The sequence below is a fragment of the Chiloscyllium plagiosum genome, unplaced genomic scaffold, assembly GCF_037043375.1.
Source record: "Chiloscyllium plagiosum isolate Xiang-an unplaced genomic scaffold, Cpla_swu_hap1 HiC_scaffold_23, whole genome shotgun sequence".
NCBI lineage: Eukaryota > Metazoa > Chordata > Chondrichthyes > Orectolobiformes > Hemiscylliidae > Chiloscyllium > Chiloscyllium plagiosum.
Window position 1 is genome coordinate 61,148,656 of NW_028270161.1, and position 13,746 is coordinate 61,162,401.

Genomic DNA, 13,746 nt, shown 5'->3' on the forward strand with positions numbered 1-13,746 from the left:
GGCTCAGTGGTTAGCACTGCTGTCTCACAGCTCCAGGTACCTGGGTTCAGTTCCTGCCTCGGGCGACTATCTGTGTGGAGTTTGCACATTCTCTCCATGTCTGTGTGGGTTTACTCCTGGTGCTTTGGTTTTCTCCCACAATCCAAAGATGTGCAGGTCAGGTGAATTGGCCATACTAAATTGCCCATAGTGTTAGGTGCATTAGTCAGGGATAAATATAGGGTAGGGGAATGGGTCTGGGTGGGTTACTCTTCAGAGGGTTGGTTTGGACTTGTTGGGTCAAAAGGCCTATTTCCATGCTGTAGGGAATCTAATCTAATCCTTACAGTAGATTCCAGGATCCTACCCATGACCGACATTAAGCTAATTGGTCTGTAATTTCCCATCTTTTGCCCTACTCCCTTTTTAAACGGCTGTCACATTAGCGATTTTCCAGTCCTCTGGGACAGTCCCTGATTCTCGCAATTCATGAAAGATCACGACTAACACCTCTAATATCTTTTCAGCTTTCTCCATTAGAACGCTGAGGTGTAGTCCATCTGGCCCAGGGAATTTACCCACCTTCAAGCCATTCAGTTTTTCTAGCACCTTCTCCTTGGTGATGGCCACCATACTCAACTCTGCCCCCTCACTATTTTGAATTTTTGGGATATTACCCTTGTCTTCCACCGTGAAGACTGACGCAAAGTAATTATTCAGTTCCTCAGCCATTTCCTTGTTGCCTACTACTATCTCTCCAGCATCATTTTCCCAATGCCCAATGTCCACTTTTGTCTCTCTTTTGGCCTTTATGTATCTGAAGAACCTCTTACAGTTTTCCTTTATATTACTGGCTAGCTTACCTTCATATTTAATCTTCTCCCTCCTTTTTTTTGTTACCCTTTGTTGGTCCTTATAAGCTTCCCAATCCTCTGGTTTCCCACTACCCTTTGTCACATTATATGCTTTCTCTAGGACAAATATTCGGCACAACATCTGTGCTGTATTGTTCTATGTTCTCTTTTGCTTTTTCTAGTCAGCCATGTTGTCTCCTCCTCCCTGTACCGTGTTTCTTTTTTCCTCAGTATGAAACTGCTGTGTCTCCTGAATTACTCCCAGAAACCTCTGCCATTGCTATTCCACTGTCTTTCCTGCTAGGCTCCTGTTTCTTTTTGGGTGTTAGCTCAAAAGCTTCTCCCTGCCTTAATTTTCTTTGCACCCCTTTCTATTTCTCCAACTCTAGTTCTGCTCCATCTTTTTCAGCTTACTTCTAACTGGCTTTATATCCTGTTTGGACTCTTTTCTTCTTGAGAGAGTCTATTAACTTGGAAATCACAAAAGAGAAAGAAAACAGTTCTAAATATGAATGGTGATTCAATGAGGGATAGGTACAGATACTACTGTCATCATCAATATAGCAGTGGAAGACTGTAAAATGAATAATTTGCATCTTTCTCGTGACTGAGGAAGCAGTACAAAAAAAAAAGCCAAAAGGGATGATACTGTGAGATTTAATATGTTTGAATATGATGAAAAACAAATTAGTGAGTTTAAAGGCAGACAACTCTCCATAACCCAATAGTTTTCATTGCAGAGTACTAATAGAACTAGATCAGGAAGTTTCCAAAGAACTTGATATAGTGTCTTTGCATGAAACAAGTAGAAAGCTTACTCCACAGTTTTAGGTGGAGGTAGAGAGAAACACAATTAACTAACAAACTGCTTGTTTAACTTCAGCTGTGATTACTATAATCTATCAGCACACACAATCCTTGAGGTTATTTTTAGTCAATCTGTTCAGACACGTTATAACACACCACTTGGGCAGATGGGACTGGAACCCGGACCACTTAGCCCTAATTACCACTAATGTTACATGATTGGACAAGTGTTCTATCACAGAACAGACTTGTGTTGTAGATGGTGGGCTGAGCTTTGGAGAGTCAGAAAGTGAGTTACTCACTCAGAATTCTCAGCCCCTGAACTTGCAGCCACTGGAATTATACTTCTCATTAGAATTATAGATTGATTGGAGATCATTAAATATATTGAGTCTAACAACAACAACACGACTGATACATTTCACGATGTTTTTCTCTTTACAGTATTTATCATGCTGTTAAAGAATACGTACAGAGTGTGCTGTGCTACGGAAAATATTAAACATTATTTTACAAACACTGAGTACTCCGAATGCTAGAGTGGCTGATAAAATGACTGTCATACTTGCACATGTGGGGCCAGTGAGGGGGTAAAATGACAACCAAAGCTGAGTCAAATGATTGATCAAATTCATTTGATGATTTTGGGATTATTATACTCTAAAAGGATGAGCATAACCACATTATTAGAATAAAAGACATACAGGTTGCAGCGAAACCATACATTCCTACTTGACAGACAAACATAAAACGTGATGTCTTTGTGCACTTATTGCTCCAGCTGGTGGTAGCATTCATAATAGACACAGCTATTTTCTGGGTCTATAGATTGAAAGAAACAAAACTGGCCTTTAGTAGAGTAGAGTATGCTCTTCTTGTCGGATGTGGGAGTATAGGGACAGTTTACGGGTTGCTGAGGATTATATCTGCAATAAAAACCATTGGTTGCGAATCCTATCAGATCGAATGGATCGGTTGGAGATTTAGTTAGAGGCAATGAGGAATTTACAAAATCAAGGAGATGTGATGGATGGAAAAAGTCGCAGATACAGTCACATAGATGGATTAACTCCAGGAAAGGTAAGAGAGGTAGGCAGTTATCCTAGGATTATGTGGGAAGCTAGAGAGGAAATTGCAGTACCGTTGGCAATGATCTTCTCGTCTTCACTGGCAAAGGGGGTGGTACCAGGGGACTGGAGAGTAGCGAATGTTGTGCCCCTGTTCAAAAAAGGGAATAGGGATAACCCCGGGAATTACAGGCCTGTTAGTCTTACTTCTGTGGTAGGCAAAGTAATGGAAAGGGTACTGAGGGATAGGATTTATGAGTATCTGGAAAGACACTGCTTGATTAGGGACAGCCAGCACGGATTTGTGAAGGGTAGGTCTTGCCTTACAAGTCTTATTGAATTCTTCGAGGAGGTGACCAAGCATGTGGATGAGGGAAGAGCAGTGGATGTAGTGTACATGGATTTTAGTAAGGCATTTGATAAGGTTCCCCATGGTAGGCTTATGCGGAAAGTCAGGAGGCATGGGATAGAGGGAAATTTGGCCAATTGGATAGAAAACTGGCTAACCGGTCGAAGGCAGAGAGTGGTGGTAGATGGTAAATACTCAGCCTGGAGCCCAGTTACAAGTGGAGTTCCGCAGGGATCAGTTCTGGGTCCTCTGCTGTTTGTAATTTTTATTAATGACTTAGATGAGGGAGTTGAAGGGTGGGTCAGTAAATTTGCAGATGATACGAAGATAGGTGGAGTTGTGGACAGTGAGGAGGGCTGTTGTCGGCTGCAGAGGGACTTAGATATGATGCAGAGCTGGGCTGAGGAGTGGCAGATGGAGTTCAACCCTGCCAAGTGTGAGGTTGTCCATTTTGGAAGAACAAATAAGAATGCGGAATATAGGGTTAATGGTAGGGTTCTTAGTCAGGTGGAGGAACAGAGGGATCTTGGGGTCTATGTACATAGATCTTTGAAGGTTGCCACTCAGGTGGATAGAGTTTGTAAGAAGGCCTATGGAGTATTATCGTTCATTAGCAGAGGGATTGAATTCAAGAGTCGTGAAGTGATGTTGCAGCTGTACAGGACTTTGGTTAGGCCACAGTTGGAGTACTGTGTGCAGTTCTGGTCGCCTCACTATAGGAAAGATGTGGAAGCTTTGGAGAGGGTGCAGAGAAGATTTACCAGGATGTTGCCTGGAATGGAGAGGAAGTCGTACGAGGATAGGTTGAGAGTTCTCGGTCTTTTCTCGTTGGAACGGCGAAGGATGAGGGGTGACTTGATAGAGGTTTATAAGATGATCAGAGGAATTAGATAGAGTAGACAGTCAGAAACTTTTTCCCCAGGTACAACAGAGTGTTACAAGGGGACATAAATTTAAGGTGAAGGGTGGAAGGTATAGGGGAGATGTCAGGGGTGGGTTCTTTACCCAGAGAGTGGTGGGGGCATGGAATGCGCTGCCCGTGGGAGTGGTGGAGTCGGAATCATTGGCGACCTTTAAGCGGCATTTGGATAGGTACATGGATGGGTACTTAATCTAGGTTAGAAGTTCGGCACAACATCGTGGGCCGAAGGGCCTGTTCTGTGCTGTATTGTTCTATGTTCTATGTTCTATTAGTGAAGGAGCCTTCTGTGGTATCCCCATTTCAAGCAAGTATGCTTTTTGGAAACTGTACGAGGTGATGGATTCTAAGGGGAACGTAGCATGAACAGCCAAGTTTCTGGCATTGAGACTGGCTCTAATGCAATGAGGGGTATGTCGGGTTCCAAGAGATCAATTAGGTTAGGGGACTCTCTAGTTGGAGGTACAGAAAGAAGTTTTTGTGGCCAGCAGCGAAAAATCAGAATGGTGTGTTGCTTCCCTGGTGCCAGGATCAAGGATGTCTCAGAGAGGGTGCAAAATGTTCTCAAGGGGAAGAGAGGCCAGCAAGAGGTCAATGTACACATTGAAACCAATGACATAGGAAGGGAAAAGGTTGAGATTCTGAAGGGAGATAACAGAGGCCAAGAAATTTGGTGCTCTTCAGTATCTCCACACAAGAGCCGATGTCCAGCAGAGAATGCTCATTCAGTGACCTCCTGAAGTCACCAATAGACAATAGGTGCAGGAGTAGGCCATTCTGCCCTTTGAGCCTGCACCACCATTCAATATGATCATGGCTGATCATCCTTAATCAGTATCCTGTTCCTGCCTTATCTCCATAACCCTTGATTCCACAATCCTTGAGAGCTCTATCCAACTCTTTCTTAAGTGAATCCAGAGACTGGGCCTCCACTGTCCTCTGGGGCAGAGCATTCCACACAGCCACCACTCTCTGGGTGAAGAAGTTTCTCCTCATCTCTGTCCTAAATGTTCTACCCCGTATTTTTAAGCTGTGTCCTCTGGTTCGACACTCCCCCATCAGTGGAAACATGTTTCCTGCCTCCAGAGTGTCCAATCCTTTAATAATCTTATATGTCTCAATCAGATCCCCTCTCAGTCTTCTAAACTCAAGGGTATACAAGCCCAGTCGCTCCAGTCTTTCAGTGTAAGATAATCCCGCCATTCCAAGAATTGACCTCGTGAACCTATGCTGCCCTCCCTCAATAGTCAGAATGTCTTTCCTCAAATTTGGAGACCAGAACTGCACACAGTGCTCCAGGTGTGGTCTCACCAGGGCCCTGTACAGCTGCAGAAGAACCTCTTTGCTTCTATACTCAATCCCTCTTGTTATGAAGGCCAGCATGCTATTAGCCTTCTTCACTACCTGCTGTACCTGCATGCTTACCTTCATTGACTGGTGTACAAGAACACCCAGATCTCTCTGTACTGCCCCTTTACCTAAATTGATTCCATTTAGGTAGTAATCTGCCTTCCTGTTCTTGCCACCTAAGTGGATAACCATACATTTATCCACATTAAACTGCATCTGCCATGCATCTGACCACTCACCTAACTTGTCCAGGTCACCCTGTAATCTCCTAACATCCTCATCACATTTCACCCTGCCACCCAGTTTAGTATCATCAGCAAATTTGCTAATGTTATTGCTAATACCATCTTCTGTATCATTAACATATATTGTAAAAAGCTGCGGTCCCAGTACTGATCCCTGCGGTACCCCACTGGTCACTGCCTGCCATTCCGAAATGGAGCCGTTTATCACTACTCTTTGTTTCCTATCAGCAACTTTCAATCCAAGTTAGTACTTTGCCTCCAATACCATGCGCCCTAATTTTGCTCACTTACCTCCTATGTGGGACTTTATCAAAAGCTTTCTGAAAGTCCAGGTATTCTACATCTACTGGATCTCCCTCATCCATCTTCAGAGTTACATCCTCAAAAAATTCCAGAAGATTAGTCAAGCATGATTTCCCCTTCATACATCCATGCTGACTCTGACCTATCCTGTTACTACTATCCAGATGTGTCGTAATTTCATCCTTTATAATAGACTCCAGCATCTTTCCCACCACTGAGGTCAGACTAACTGGTCTATAATTTCCTGTTTTCTCTCTCCCACCTTTCTTAAAAAGTGGTACAACAGTAGCCACCCTCCAATCCGCAGGAACTGATCCCGAATCTATCGAACTCTGGAAAATAATCACCAACACATGCACGATTTCTCGAGCCACCTCCTTCAGTACCCTGGGATGTAGACCATCAACCTTCAGACCTAACAGTCTCTCCAACACCAATTCCTGGTAAATATAAATTCCCTTAAGTTCAGGTCCTTCAGCCACTGTTACCTCAGGGAGATTGCTTGTGTCTTCCCCAGTGAACACAGATCTGAAGTACCAATTCAATTCTTCTGCCATTTCTTTGTTCCCTGTAATATATTCCCGTTTCTGTCTTCAAGGGCCCAATTTTAGTCTTAACCATTTTTTTGCCTTTCACATACCTAAAAAAACTTTTACTATCCTCCTTTATATTATTGGCCAGTTTACCTTCGTACCTCATTTTTTCTCTGCGTATTTCCTTCTTAGTAATCTTCTGTTGTTCTTTAAAAGCTTCCCAGTTCTCCGTTTTCCCACTTATCTTTGCTATGTTATACTTTTTCTCTTTTAACTTTATATGTTTCTTAACTTCCCTCGTCAGCCACGGCCACCCATGCCTCCTCCTAGGATCTTTCTTCCTTTTTGGATTATACACAGAAATATCTGTCATTGTTCCTCCACTGTCATCCCTGCTAAGGTATTGCACCATTGAACTTTGGCCAGCTCCTCCCTCATAGCTCCATAGTTCCATTTATTCAACAGAAATATTGTCACTTCCGATTGTACCTTCTCCCTCTCAAATTGCAGATTGAAGCTTATTGTATTATGGTCACTACTTCCCAATGGCTCCTTCACGTCGAGGTCCCTGACCAATTCTGGTTCGTTGCACAATACCAGATCCAGAATTGCCTTCTCCCTGGTCGGCTCCAGCACCAGCTGTTCTAAGAATCCATCTCTGAGGCACTCCACAAAGTCTCTTTCTTGAGGTCCAATACCATCCTGATTCTCCCAGTCTACCTGCATGTTGAAATCCCCCATCTTTGTGACAGGCCAATTTCAGCTCCTGATTTAACTTATATCCGACATCCAGACTACTGTTTGGGGGCCTGTAGATAACTCTCAAGAGGGTCTTTTTACCCTTAGTATTTCTCAGCTCTATCCACACTGACTCTACATCCCCTGATTCTAGGACCCCCCCCCCGCGCAAGGGACTGAATATCATCCCTTACCAACATGGCCACCCCACCCCCTCTGCCCGTCAGTCTGTCCTTACGATAGCACGTGTAGCCTTGAATATTCATTTCCCAGGCCCTGTCCACTTGAAGCCACGTCTCAGTTATCCCCACAATATCGTATCTGCCAATTTCCAAAAGCTCAAGCTCATCCATCTTATTTCTAATGCTTCGTGCATTCATGTATAGTATTTTTAATTTGTTACTGCCCTCACTCTTCCCATTAACTCCTATTTCACTCAACCTTACAGCATGATCCCTTTCTGAGTTTTCTGCCTCATTGATACAGTTGTCTTTCTTGACTTCCCTTGTTCTAACTTTCCCTCCAATTTCCTTCTTAAATATTCAGTTTGTCCCCTCCCCCCGCTACTTCGTTTAAACGTAGCTGTGTTGCAGTAGCAAACCTGCCTGCCAGAATGCTGGTCCCTAACCTATTCAGGTGCAAACCGTCTCTCTTGTAGAATTTATGCTTACCACAAAACATACCCAGTGATCCAAGAATTTAAATCCTTGCTTCCTGCACCAGTTCCCCAGCCAAACATTCAAGTCCATTATCTCCCTGTTTCCGGCCTCACCAGCCCAAGGAACTGGAAGCAAACCGGAGATAACCAACTTGGACGTCCTGCTTTTCAGCCTTCTTCCTAGTTCCCGAAGTCCTGCTGTAGTATGTTCCTCCTCTTCTTCCCGACATAATTTGTGCCATGTACCACCACCTCTGACTCTTCACCTTCGTCCTTGAGGATTTCCTGCAGTCTGTCTGTGATGTCTTTAACCCTGGCACCAGGAAGGCAACACCCCATCCTTAAGTCCCATCTGCTGCCACAAAAACCCCGGTCAGTTCCTCTCACTATGGAGTCCCCTATTACCACGGCTCTTCCACTCTGTCAGACTCTTCCACTCTGTCTCCACACCAACTTTTGATTGACAGACCTGGCTGCCTCGCGGACTGGCAGTGTCATCTGTCTCTGTTTCCAAAAGATTCAACTTGTTCCTGACAGGTACTTCCGCCGGGGTCTCTTGCACCTGTCTCCTCTCTGCCTTGCTCATCGTTTGCTCTCTTCTGGTACGATTGGTGAAATAACATCACTGAAGGTCTTGTCCAGAAAGATCTCGTTCTCTCGGATGAGCCTAAGGTCCTCGAGTTCTTTCATCAGTGCTGCAATATGCTCTGTCAGTAGCTGAACGTGCACACACTTTCCATACTTATACAAGGCAGACACACCAGAGTCGTTGACCTCCCACATCAAGCACATAGCACACTGAACCAGCTTGGCAGTCATGTCTTCACCCTCTTCAACTGTGGCGTAATCACTTCACTCAACCTCCTTGTCAAAGACTCCTGAGCTAAAGCCTCACTCTTCAATCCACAGGATCTTCCTTGGACCCTCTTTTTGGGGCAAGTCTGCAGACTTTTAATTTAGGTTAGAGGAGGAGGATGGGAGGGAGGCCCTACTTTGTAGGACCTGGGGTCTAGAACACACCCACTCAAATAACAATCATTTACCTTTAGGTAAGGGGTAAGTGTAGGAGTATGGGTGGGTTGCGCTTTGGCGGGTCGGTGTGGACTTTTTGGACCGAAGGGCCTGTTTCCACACTGTAATGTAATCTAATCTAAAACAAATCTAAAAATTCTAATCTAATCTAATCTACCTTCCCGACCGTCTTTACGCTCTGCCTTCACTTCCGCCCAGCTCCCGCCGTCTCTTTCATTTTGTCCGCGTTCAGAGACAGGTTGTTGGCTCTGCACCAGTCTGTTAGCCGCTTCACCTCCTCTCTGTATGCTGACTTGTCATTCTTGCTAATGAGACCCGCTGCAGTTGTGTCACCGGCGAATGTAATCATATGGTTTGAGCTGTGCATCGCTGCACAGTCATGTGTCAGCAGGGTGAACAGCAGTGGATTGAGCACACAGCCTGAGAGGGCCTCTGTACTCAGTGTGATGGTATTGGAGATGCTGTTCCCAATCCGGTCTAACTGACTGAGGGCTCCCAGTCAGGAAGTCCAGGATCCAGTTAGATATACATTCAGACCCAGCAGACACAGGTTTCCAATCAGGTGAATGCAGAACTGAAGTCATGAACAGTAATCTGATGTAGGTATTCGTTTTTGTCCAGGTGGGCAAGCCAGATGGAGGTTGGTGGAAATGGCATCATCTGTTGAGCAGTTGGGACAATATGCGACCTGCAGGGTGTCCAGCGAGGGGGCAGTAGGGTGTTAATAGGTCTACAAAATCATGAAAGGGATGGGAAAGGTAGATAAAGATAAGCTTTTTTTCCCAGGATGAAGGATTCAATAAAGAGGTCACGCTTTCAAGGTGAGAGGTGAAAAGTTTAAGGGGGATACATGCGGCAAGTACTTTATACAGAGGGTGGTAGGTATCTGGAATGCGTTGCCAGCAGAGATGGTAGAGGCAGGCATGGGTAGATTCAATTAAGATCTGCCTGGACAGATGCATGAGCAGGTGGGGAGCAGAGGGATACAGATGCTTAGGAATTGGGCGACAGGTTTAGACAGTGAATTTGGATCAGCTCAGGCTTGGAGGGCCGAAGGGCCTTTTCCTGGTGAGGCATAGAACAATGTTCTTTGTTCTATGCCTCACCACAAGCCTCTTCATGATGATGGGTGTTAGTGCAACGGGGCAGTAGTTGTTGAGGCAGGAAACTGAAGACTTCTTCGGCATGGGGATGATGTTAGCGGCCATGAAGCACATTGGAACCATGGCGCAGCTCAGGGAGATGTTAAAGATGTCCGTGAGAACATCTGTCAGCATGTCAGAGCATCCTCTGAGCAGGGATGTTATCTGGTTCAGCAGCCTTACCTGGGTTGACTCTGCATTGGGTTTTCCTCACGTCAGCCATGGTAAGGCACAGCACCTGGTCACTGGGAGAGGGAGTGATCCTCCTCACTGCCACATCATTTCATGTCTTTAACCGTGCATAGAAGTTGTTCAACTCATCCAGGAGGGAGGCGTCACTAGCATAAGCAAGCGATGCTGTTCTGTGGTTGATTATGGGGGCCTGAATGCCCTTCCACATGCTCTGTATATCGTCGCTGTGCCCTTCCACATGCTCTATATATCGTCGCTGTCATGAAAATGGCTATGTATTTTCTGTGCCTGTGCATGCTTTGCCTCTTTAATGGCACAAGACAGACTGGCCCTCGCTATTGTTAGGGCTACCTTGTCATCTGCTCTGGTCCAAGGAATGAAAAGCTTAACATATGAGGAACATTTGAAGACTCTGGGTTTATACTCGACAGAGTTTAGAAGGATGAGGGGGATCTAATTGAAACATACAGAATACTGAATGGCCTGGACAGAGTGGATGTTGGGAAGATGTTTCTGTTGGTAGGAAAGACTCAGACCTGAGGGCATAGCTTAAAGGGAAGACCTTTTAGAATCGTCTTCAGCCAGAGAGTTGTGAATCTATGGAATTCATTGCCACAGTAGGCTGCGGAGGCCAGGTCATTGAGTATATTTAAAACTAAGATAGATAAGTTCTTGAGTATCAAGGCTTAATGGGAGAAAGTGGAAGAATAGCATTCGGAAAGATATCAGCCATGATTGAATGGTGGAGCAGACTCGATGGACTGAATGGCCTAATTTCTGCTCCTATGTCTTATAACTATAGGATTAAACAGCCCACTTGCTTGGCACATTTGAAAACAATCACTCCCTACTCTACCAATGCTTAGTAACAGCAATGTGCTCCATCTTCAAGGTGCACTGCAGAAATTCACCAAGGCTCCTACGACAGTACCTTCCAAACCCATGTCCACTATCATCTAGAAGGACAATGCCAGCAGACACATTGGTACACCACCATGTGCAATTTGTCTCTAAACCTACGCACCATCCTGACTTGGAAATAAATGGCCATTCCTTTTGAGTTGGTGGGTCAAACTCCGTGGAAGTCCCTCCCTAACAGCATTGTGTATACCTAGACTAATGGATTGCAATGATTCAAGGAGGAACTCACCACCACCATCACCAACTAGAGATGGACAAAAAAATGATGGTCCAGCCAATGACATCCACATCACTATGCCAGGCAGGTGGTGATGTTCCCATGCATTTGCTGCCCTTGACCTTCTAGTTGGTAGAGTTAACAAGTTTGGAAGCTGCTGTCTGAGATACTTAAGTGAGTTTCCTGCTGGCAAGATGGCAGATACTGACACTAAAGTGGGAGACCGTTACCAATGGCCATGACTTCTGGAGGGTGACTGCCTCAAAGGGAAGAGATGAACAGAATTTGAAAATTCAGCTCGATGAAGGAGATCCCAGAGAAAGCAGAGACCGATGAATCATGCAATGTCACCCCACTGTCGTCTTCTGAATCAATTGTGGCAGAGATTACCATGCCAGATGACCACAGGGGACTCCTACACCAGCTGCTCATGCTCACTATGTTTCCTGGTGGTCATCCAATGTTGTTTTGCTTATCTTGCCCTTACTTTTCATATGTCCAGCTCGCTAAACATGCTATCCATGATTTTCTCAGCCTCATAGATGCTCCACAGTGAATCCATCTGCAGCACTATCCGCTCCATGTTTTCGTCAGGAGTTGCAGCTGAAGAGATGTCACCATGGAGTCTGGAAGTGTCCCTGATTTCCCACATATTACAGAAGGAGCATTCCACCAGATTAAGTTCTCCTGCCATGTGATCTCTTACCAGCTACAAACAGTAAGTGGAAACAAATTATTCAACCCTACTCATTACTCGCAAAATCAGATTTCTCACTATCTGTCTATTCCATACAAATTACAAACCACAAAAATAAGGACTTTACACTCTGTCTCCCTCCTGATATTACTCACTCGGTCTCTAAAGCTGGTTCCTCCCCACCAGAGTTCCTCCTCCCGATTTAGCTCTACTCCACTCCACTGCTGCTCTAACTGAGCTCAATTCTTAGTTAATACTATCCTTAACTTTCTTAGTAAGTCATGAATGGATCTTCCTTGCTGAGACCTTGCTTTTCAATGAAATGTATTTTTGAACATTTTTGTTTCTTTAACCTCTTAGTCTATTTACTTGAGCCAACTGTCTTGCATTCAATTAGCTTTACCTCAGTTCAAGATTTTTCTTTGTGACTGGAGTATGCCACTTATGGTATGACCACTTTTTCCATCAAATCTTTGACTTTGATCTTATTAATCAACCCTGCCTGACTGCAAAATACTAGATCTAAAATAGTTTGATCTCCTAGTCAGTTCCCCAATGTATTATTCCAGAAAACTGCCATAAAACAGTTTGGTTCCTTCTAGGGAAGATTGCAGAGTTCTCCTGCCATATGATCTCTTACCAGCTACAAACAGTAAGTGGAAACAAATTATTCAACCCTACTCATTACTCGCAAAATCAGATTTCTCACTATCTGTCTATTCCTTACAAATTACAAACCACAAAAATGTCACTGGGCTACAATCCAGAAACCCAGGCTAAAGTTCTGGAGACAGATTCAAATCCAAATGGTAAATGGTGAAATCTAAATTCAATAGAAAATCTGGAATAAAAAAGCTGCCCGAATGGCAACCATTGTTGATTGTTGACTAATATCCTTTAGGGTTTATTAATATCCTTTAGGGAAGAAAATCTGCATCACTTATCGAGTCTGGCCTACATGTGACTCCAGACCTACAGCAATGTGACTGATTCTTAACTGTCCTCTGGGCAATAAATGCTGGCCCAGCCCATGGTGCCCATATCTCATTAACAAATATTGTAATTATTTAGTAAACACTACCAATACAGACACATCAAATTTACATTCAAAACCTTGAAAATTGAACATTCTGCAAGTGAAACAAATTTCAGAATTAATAATTCAGACAAAACTGGTGTAAGGATGAAGAATTTAATTTTATGAATGGAGCAATAACTCCGTATTCCTTTAAAAAAATTATTTGGTGGTTATCACTAATGAGATAACATTCTTTGGTCCTGCACACAGCTGCTATTATATCTAATAACAGTCAATGTTACACAGTTATGTAGAAGCAGTTTACATGAAAGAAAATATGAGCAAATTTTCAAGATCAAATTGAGTTTCCAGCATGCAAAGATCTATCATTCAAACATCTCAGGGAAAAAATTTATAACAATTTTTTCATCATACAAAGCATTGCATGTAAATACAATATTTATGTTAGCTCATCAATGTGTTGGCTTAATTTCTGAAATAACAATGTCAGAGTCGAGCAGTATATTGTAAGAGCAAAATATTATCAGGTTCAACTTCAGCCTAGTTAAAACCATTGTTACTTCTTAAAATAATTCACCTTAAACCAAATTGCATCTTTTTTCAGTACATAAGGGAATATTTATAACAGAAAATTAATGCAGAGTAATAAAATACCACTATTTTCACTTAAAACTGATAGGGCTGAATCATTAGAATGCCATGCC